Source organism: Engraulis encrasicolus, chromosome 24 (assembly GCF_034702125.1).
Source record: "Engraulis encrasicolus isolate BLACKSEA-1 chromosome 24, IST_EnEncr_1.0, whole genome shotgun sequence".
In the NCBI taxonomy this organism is placed as follows: Eukaryota; Metazoa; Chordata; class Actinopteri; order Clupeiformes; family Engraulidae; genus Engraulis; species Engraulis encrasicolus.
In genome coordinates this window covers 12,658,757-12,666,256 of record NC_085880.1, presented here as the reverse complement: position 1 = coordinate 12,666,256, position 7,500 = coordinate 12,658,757, and the positions used below count along the sequence as shown (strand labels likewise).

The 7,500-nt window shown below is 47.6% G+C and overlaps 1 protein-coding gene across 1 annotated transcript in view; it reads left to right on the top strand.

Annotated features, from left to right (window-relative positions):
- Positions 1 to 7,500, top strand: part of chst15 (carbohydrate (N-acetylgalactosamine 4-sulfate 6-O) sulfotransferase 15) — an 88,220-nt gene that overhangs the window by 21,765 nt on the left and 58,955 nt on the right. The window lies entirely within an intron of this gene.

Below are 7,500 nucleotides of genomic sequence, written 5' to 3'. Positions count from 1 at the left end.
TGTTTTTGACCGTGACCAAAACCACTGCCCACAAGTGCGAAGCACACAAGTGCCTGGTGTACTCAAACTTGAAAACTCCAAGGCCTTTTCTTTGTCTCTGTACAGTTCTCGGTATGAAGAATCTGAGAAAAGACCACAAACCAGACAGAAGCGAAATGTGTTTGGAAATCAGCCCCTGATTTTTTTGAGCCATTGTTGTTTAATCAGGTTTGTTCTTGTCGCATTACGGCTGGCTTGAGCCGGGTTTCAGTAAACAACACATTTTGAACAACAGATGTAGCCAATGCAGTTGGCACAAACTACTGTAGGACACAGAACGCCCTGGAATTCTTGATGGGCCAAATATTGCTTGCTCGCTAAGTGTACCATAATGCATTCCCACGTATTGACCGGTTGCACTGTGCCGCTGGCTTCGCTTCAAGCTCTTCATTCTGGATAAACAAGACACTGTGTACTCTCGTGTCAAGAATGGACTTTGAATGAGCTGCTTCACTGTGTGGGAATGGTGATGAGCTTACTTTTGAGAACTATCACACACTGACCTCAAGACACAGAGAACAAAGAGAGAGAGAGCACATTAAACTAACACAGAAGTTACTGAAAGAACGCAAAAACACATTGACAGAATAGTCAACACACTGACAAAAAATCAGAAAGATATCAATAGAACAAACTGGAAGAACACAGAAGATATCAATGTTTAACACCAAATGCTTTGGAAGAACACAGAACACACTGACAGAAAACGTCACACACAATTAGAACCCATAACAGATTCATAAAACACTGAGCACATTGAGGGTACACAGAGTACACTGACAGAACACAGAACACATTGATAGGCGACATCCACTGACAGAAGACCAACAGTAATTTTTTTAATAAGGAAATACAGTTTCCTTCCAACACAGGTAACTTATCTAAGTAAAAAGTAGACCTATGTACTAGCCTTATGATCTGCTGACTCTGCCCTGAGTGGATCAACTTTGTGGTGGATACCTGTTAGGGTTTTAGTTTTTTACAACACAATCTATCAGTACCTCGTTAGGTAAATGGAGTAAATGGTGTAGTTCTAACAGCTATGTGCTAGTTTTGTGTACTTAGGCCATGAGTTTACTTTTACTTTTACTTTTGACACCTCTGGCGAAGACGTTAGGCATTGGGAGCAGGACAGTGATGGGGGCATGGGGGGGCAGGCAGGGCAGTCTGGGATAGGCAGCAGAAGGTGCCGGGGTCCTTTGATCTGGGTAGGAGGCTGCTCTTCAAAGCCCCCGCGGTGCAGAGGGGACGGTGGGAACCAGGGAATCTGTCCAACATCAACGTCTCATCTACTACGGTACACACACACACACACACACACACACGCACGTACACACACACACACACACACACACACACACACACACACACACACACACACACACACACACACACACACACACACACACACACACACACACACACACACACACACACACACACACACACATGTACAAACATAGGTTTTTGGTCGGCTGTGACCCCAAGGATTTGAAAATGAACCGCACAATTTGAGTTCCCACCCAGCCGGGCAGTCAGGCAGAGAGAGACTTTTTTAGTTGTGTGCAGTGATGCTATACATCAGCATATCAGTCTTCCAGTTGGAAACCAGCTAACTGTGTGGACTCTGTGCACACAATACGCATACTATAGGTCTTTTGACCTTGTTTTGATCTAGAGTAGAGTATCATTTTTTAAATTTATATTTTTTAGGGCTTTTTATGCCTTTATTTTTTGACAGGACAGTGGAGGAGAGACAGGAAATGAGTGGGGAGAGAGAGACAGGGAAGAATCGGCAAATTACCCGGGCCGGATTCGAACCCGGGTTTCCGGTGTAGTAACCCAGGGCCTACAGCAGTGTTTCTTAAACATTTTCAGCACAAGAACCACCTGTCAACTGAATTGATAGTTGATAGGTGTTAATTTGACATAGCTAATTTCGATGCAGATCATTTTTATTCACATTACAAGCCTATCTTATTGTGGTGAAAATAAGATTTCAGCTATGCTCAGCTTTGTAATTATATTACCAATATTGCCTACTGCTAGCTCGTCTCAGAAAAGTAGAAATCCCCTCGCGGACCACCTGAGCTCTGTCGCGGACCACCAGTGGTCCCCGGACCACACTTTGAGAATCACTGGCCTAGAGTATCCTTTATTAATCTAATTAACACACAGTGATTGTCTCAATCATACTACATGCTATAGTTTGTATAACAGTGTCTCTCCCACAGTCCTCAGCTTTCTAAACCGTGCGATGCCAGGCTTAACTATCCATATTATATTGTATTCTGTCTTGCCAGGCTGGAGTGGAAGTGTATTAGAGCCACTCACTCAGTCCCTCACGGGTGCTGAATGTGTTCCCAGCAGGAGCTCAGCATTAACTTCTTAATTCAAAGAGCAGTGTGCGGTGAGGGTGGTGGAGATGCTAATGATGTGGCGTGTCATTTTCTCACACACACTCATCAGGACTTCTTCTTCTTCCCTTTGGAAGTCTGCTGGCACGGTATGTCATGATACACACACGTACGCACACACACACACACACGCTCTCTCACAGATTCACACAGCGTCTCTCTTTCTGATCTCGTTCCACACACATACTGCGTTCGCCGGCGACGGGGGGAGCGAGGCAGGTAAAAAAAAGAGCAGACAATAATTTATGTTGTGTTTTGACAACAGCACCAGGGCTGTGAAACTCCACAAGCCAGCCAGCCAGTCAGCCGCTCCCCTGCTCACTCGCTGACTCGCTCGGCCTCATGAATATAGTTATTTTCCTCTCCTCTCCGTGGCGTGCCTCTTCCGAGCGGACTAAATTGGTCTTAAATAAATAAGTGGCAATAGGCAGCAATAGACAGGAAGGAGTGGGGGTGTGTAGCAGGAGAGAGAGGAGGGGGGGGACCTTGAAAGAGCGTAGTAAGTGTTCTTGGAGAAAGTTATTCCCCCTTCTCGATTTTTTTTTCTGCCAGAGCTCAATGGCTTGATTGCGTTTGAATGAGAGTTAGTGAAAGGGAGAGAGAAGTGCCTTGAGAAACGAATTAGGCTTTTGGAGTTGTCAGTTCGCCGCACACCAGCACCAGCCAGCCGGCACATCGTTCAACGGCGTGACTCTGCAGCATTGTATATGTATCCAATTGAATGTCATCTGCCAGAGGTATGCTGAAATATTTATCAGAGTTGAAACCAAGGCCCAATAGAGATCTCTTGCTTTCGGAATACGGAGAGAGCCCGAGAGGTGTTGGTTTAGTCTGAGAGAAGCAAGATAAGTTAGGGATGTCAGTGTGAGTGTGAGTGTGTGTGTGTGTGTGTGTGTGTGTGTGTGTGTGTGTGTGTGTGTGTGTGTGTGTGTGTGTGTGTGTTTGTGTGTGAGTGTGAGTGTGTGTGTGTGTGTGTGTGTGTGTGTGTGTGTATTTGTATTTCTGTGTGTGCGTGCAAGTGCAAGTGTGCGCGTATGTGTGTGTGTGTGTGATTGTGTGTGCCAGTGCATGTGTGCGCGCGCGTGTGTGTGTGCGTGTGCTTGCGTGTGCGTGTGCATGTGTGTGTGTGTGTATTTGAATTTCTGTGTGTGCGTGCAAGTGCAAGTGTGCGCGTGGCCGTATGTGTGTGTGCATGTGTGTGTTTGTGTGTGTAATTGTGTGTACGAGTGCATGTGTGCGCGCGCGTGTGTGTGTGCGTGTATGTGTGTGTGTGTGTGAGTGTCTATGTGTGCGTGTACGCATTAGAGATGTCAGAGCGAGGACACGTACTCTGGTTTTTGGGGAAGGAGTCTCATTAATTGAAGCATAGGAGATTTCCACTCACCAGTGCAAGTTATTAAAACAAAAAAGTTTGACTTTCTTTTCGAGCACGCAGACAGAGATCAAAGAACATGAGCACACGTGTGTGTGTGTGTGCATGTGCGTGTGTGTGTGCGTGCGCGTGCACGGCGTGCGTGTGTGTGTGTAAGCGTATGCGTGCGTGTGTGTGCATGGGTGTGCATGGGTGTGTGTGTGTGTGTGTGTGTGTGTGTGTGTGTGTGTGTGTGTGTGTGTGTGTGTGTGTGTGTGTGTGTGTGTGTGTGAATGTGATCTTCTGAGAGTAGTATATTCAGCCTTTGAAAAAGTACATCTGTTCCTGAGGGAGAAACCCCTTCCCCATCAGCTCCTGTGTGTGTGTGTGTGTGTGTGTGTGTGTGTGTGTGTGTGTGTGTGTGTGTGTGTGTGTGTGTGTGTGTGTGTGTGTGTGTGTGTGTGTGTGTGTGTGTACTTGCGTGCCTGCATGATGGTGTGTTCCATAGTGTTTCTCTCCGATCGCTTGGCTCATACCGAGCCAAGCGATCCGTGGAGGATGCAATCTGCTCTGCCCTCCATCCAGCCCTCACCCACTTGGACAATAAAGACTCATATGTGAGAATGCTGTTCATTGACTTCAGTTCAGCATTCAATACCATAATACCACAACAACTCATCAGAAAACTGGACAAACTAGGTTTCAGCACCTCCCTCTGCAACTGGCTGCTGGACTTCCTGATGCAGAGACCACAAGCAGTACGGGTAGGGAATAACACCTCAAGCACCCTGACCCTGAGCACGGGGGCTCCGCAAGGTTGTGTTCTCAGCCCCCTGCTGTTCACGCTGCTGACACATGACTGCACAACGACCCACAGCACTAACCATCTAGTGAAGTTTGCGGATGATACAACACTGGTGGGCCTCATCACTAAGGGCGATGAGACCCACTACAGAGAAGAAGTAGACCTGCTGGCCAGATGGTGCAAAGACAACAACCTCCTGTTGAATGTCAACAAGACCAAGGAGATTGTCGTCAACTTTCAGAGGGTCCAAAAACAACTGCCACCACTGACCATCGACGGTGATGCTGTGGAGAGAGTGAGCAGCACCAAGTTCCTTGGAGTGCACATCAGCAACGACCTCTCTTGGACCACCAACACTACATCACTGGTGAAGAAGGCCCATCAGCGTCTCTACTTCTTGCGCAAACTAAAGAAGGCAAGTGCTACACCCTCCATCATGACAACATTCTACAGAGGAATCATAGAGAGCGTTGTGTCCAGCTGCATCACAGTGTGGGGAGGAAGCTGCACGGAGAAAAACAGGAAGACACTCCAGCGTGTTGTGAACACAGCGAAGAAGATCATTGGAGTACCACTCCCCTCCCTGCAGGACATTTACACCGCACGCCTCACCCGGAAAGCACTGATGATCATCAAAGACACAAGCCACCCTGCACACAAACTGTTCAGCCTCCTGCCCTCTGGAAAGAGGTACAGGCGCCTCCGTTCCCGTACCACCAGGCTCGCAAGCAGCACGATGCATCAAGCAATCAAGATACTGAACACTCAACCCACTCTCCCTTCACTGTCAGCCTCTAGCCAGCCAGGCCACTGACAACGCTCCCCCCCTCATCCCCACCACCATATCTGCGACTGAACATTCCACCTGCACTACTACATCTGTGACTGAACTTTCAACCTGCACTAACTCAAAACATACACATGCACACATACATACACACACACACACACACACACACACACACACACACACACACACACACACACACACACACATACACACAATCACACCGCACTTTCTGCACTAAACCCAAACACACACACACTGACACACAACTCATACTCACACACACACACACACACACACACACACACACACACACACACACACACACACACACACACACACACACACACACACACACACACACACACACACAAACACACACACACACACACACATACACAGGTACACAAACACACACACAGACGCACACCGCACTTTCTACCTGCACTAAACACACACACACACACACACACACACACACACACACACACGCACACAAAACACATACAAACACACACACACACACATACTGCTGCTGGTGTATTTAATAAACCTTTTTTTAATTATTTATTTTCTTCAAATGCTACTATTACTATGTCAGAACGCTACAAAGGACTTTTAGAAAAAGCACAACAAAATACCTCCTCTAATGTATGTTCTCTACAAGTCTTCTGTTGTCCAGTCTTGCACTTTAAATGTCTGTATGAGCAATGTCTACGTCCATACTGTCTTATGTCCATGTATGAGTACTGTCTATGTCTATACTGTCTATGTCCTTACCTAGATTAGTCTATGTCTGCATGGGAGAGCAAGAAACGCAATTTCAAATTTTTTGTATGACCAGTGCATGTAAAGAAATTGACAATAAACTTGACTTGAACTTGAAATCTCTTTGTTTTTCTGTCTTTTAATTTCTGTCTGTCTGTCTATCTAGCTGTTGTTGCCCAATATGAATGTGTACCTTGTCCACCTGTGTAAGTCCTATACAGTATGTGCAACCCATGCATGCACGCACGCGTGCACGCACGCACGCACACACACACTCATAGTAAATGAACTTTTAACGGCCTGCAAAGTCTTTGTACGACATGTGTCCTGTTGCTGTGGCTGGCAGCTTGTTGCTGGGGCTGTGTGTGTGTGTGTGTGTGTGTGTGTGTCTGTGTGTGTGTGTGTGTGTGTGTGTGTGTGTGTGTGTGTGTGTGTGTGTGTGTGTGTGTGTGTGTGTGTGTGTGTGTGTGTGCGCGCGTGTGTGTGTTTGTGCGTCCGTGCGTCCGTGCGTGCATGCGTGGGTGCGTGTGTGTGCACACTGCGTACTGTGTGCGTGCGTGTGTCTAACTGGCTCATCCGCTGCTGGGACACAAGGGAAGAGGAGAGAAGAGAAGAGGAGAGGAGAGGAGAGGAGAGAAGAGAAGAGAAGAGAGCAGGAGAGGAGAGCAGGAGAGGACAGAACAGAACAGAACAGAAGAGGGCAGGAGCGAGGAGAAGGGTGCAAGAGAGGAGAGGAGAGGAGAGGAGAGGAGGGCAGGGGTAGGGGGAGGGGGAGGGGGGAGAGGAAAGGAGGGAATACGGGGAGAGGAGAGGAGAAGAGAGGAGAGGAGAGGAGAGGGTGGGTGGTCTAAGTTTGTTCATAGGGCTGCGTGATTAATCACATTTTAGCCTTTTGTGTTGGTCTTGATTCGCTTGATTTGCTGTGGATATGTGTGTGCATGTGTGTGCGTGTGTGTGTGCGTGTGTGTGTGTGTGTGTGTGTGTGTGTGCCTGCGCACGTGCGTACATACTTGCTCGTGTGTGTGTTTGTGTGTGTGTGTGTGTTGTGAGAGAGAGTCTTTGTCCGGGCCCATTGAGGTGAAAGTGTGTGTGATGTGTGTGTTATATAAGAGGCGTTCTGGAATCCTGACAGCATTCAGTGATTTGGGGTGTGTGTGTGTGTGTGTGTGTGTGTGTGTGTGAGGGGGAGAGAGACTGCGTGTGTGCGTGCGTGCGTGCGTGCGTGCGTGCGTGTGTGTGTGTGTGTGTTCTGGATGGCATTCAATGATGATACGGATCAGGAGCTCCAGAGCAGGCAGAACTGTGATAAGGTGTTTTGGGCACAGTTGTTTAG